Source organism: Phoenix dactylifera, chromosome 2 (assembly GCF_051530095.1).
Source record: "Phoenix dactylifera cultivar Ajwa chromosome 2, Ajwa_hap1_PhDact_Kaust_v1.1, whole genome shotgun sequence".
In the NCBI taxonomy this organism is placed as follows: Eukaryota; Viridiplantae; Streptophyta; class Magnoliopsida; order Arecales; family Arecaceae; genus Phoenix; species Phoenix dactylifera.
Genome location: NC_143191.1, coordinates 58,120,646 through 58,122,107, shown reverse-complemented (window position 1 = coordinate 58,122,107; position 1,462 = coordinate 58,120,646). Strand labels below are relative to the sequence as shown.

The 1,462-nt window shown below is 38.4% G+C and overlaps 1 non-coding gene across 1 annotated transcript; it reads left to right on the top strand.

Annotated features, from left to right (window-relative positions):
* Nucleotides 1-204: 204 nt before the first annotated feature.
* LOC149768469 (small nucleolar RNA R71) lies at nucleotides 205-313 on the top strand. The gene has a single exon (XR_016399693.1). It is a non-coding gene; the product is annotated as a small nucleolar RNA R71 (small nucleolar RNA).
* Nucleotides 314-1,462: the final 1,149 nt, after the last annotated feature.

Below are 1,462 nucleotides of genomic sequence, written 5' to 3'. Positions count from 1 at the left end.
ACAGAGCTAGTAGGCTTAGGCAAAGACTTGTTGTTTCTATCCCCGTTATCCCAAAGTTGGGCAGTCTCAGCAAGGGAATCCAAATACTCCCATGCCTCATCAGGTTGTTTTTCTAAGAACCTACCATTGCACATGGTCTCTACAAACTGTTTCAATTGTGGAGATAAACCTTCATAAAAGAAGCTAATCGTTCTCCAAGTTTCGAATCCGTGATAAGGGCATGAGAGAAGAAGGTCTTTAAATCTTTTCCAATATTCATAAAATGTTTCATTATCTTTTTGTTGGAAATTGCTGATATGTCTTTTCAAAAAGTTGGTCCTTTGTGTGGGGAAGAACTTCTTTAAAAATTCTCTCTGCATATCTTGCCAAGTTCTTATTGATCTAGGTCGCAAAGAGTTTAGCCATGTTTTGGCCTTATCCTTTAGAGAGAAAGGAAACAATGTCAACTTGAGGACATCCTCGGTGACGTTTGGCACTCTAAATGTAATGCTCAATTCTTCAAAATCCTTTAAATGAAGATACGGACTTTCGGACTCTAACCCATAAAACTTGGGCAGCAATTGGATTACCCCTGGTTTGATGTCAAAATGTCCTACATTATCAGGAAAAATTATGCATGAAGGCTGACTAGTCCTAGCCGGTTGTAGGTATTGTCTTAGAGTCATAACATGGGGTTCTCGTTCTCGATTGTGGTGACTCCCTGCATCTTCATTTAAATCAGCCATCTCACAAGGTGTGAGATACTACGAAGGAATTTCAGGGATGTGTCCTAAGGGATGATCTAAAGTTGTACGACTTAGTCGACCGGTGTCGTCCCTATTCCACTTTAGCATGCAAAATATTTTCCTCTTTTTTTTTTAAAATAAATATAAGTACCAACTAAAGATACCCTAAAACGAAAATCTATTTACAATCAAACATGCAACAAAATATTACACCTCAATTTCTAATGTTTTTCTTAAATTTCTAGACAGCTCCTAACTGGTTTGAAGAGGGCACCTAAGCCTCCAATTCGGTCTAATGAACCGAGTTGACCAGATAAGCTCCTAGGTAAGTGGAGGGGTCACGATGCGTTCGCAAAGGTCCCACTTAAAACCCACTTGCCTCGAACAGATGAACTGTCTCCCTTATAGGGACAAAGCTTGCCTAGACATCAACTAAGCCACAGAGCGAATTGGTGCAACTTTCGGTGGTCTTCGTCCTATTGAGCTCGAATGTCCTTAGGGGCTAACATCTAGTTGATTTTAGTTAAGCTTAGGATATTTATGCACTGGGGTGATTTTTGGGCTAAGGACGAGTGATGAAATTCCGACCTTATCTTTTTAAATGGGTTCTGCCCTTAAAATATTTTATGCTGATGCCTTATACTATATGCAACAATCAAGAGATTTTTTTTTAATGTTTTATGACATGACATTAAATTTCATTGAATAGGTGATCAAGCAAATTATTTATTTTTTAA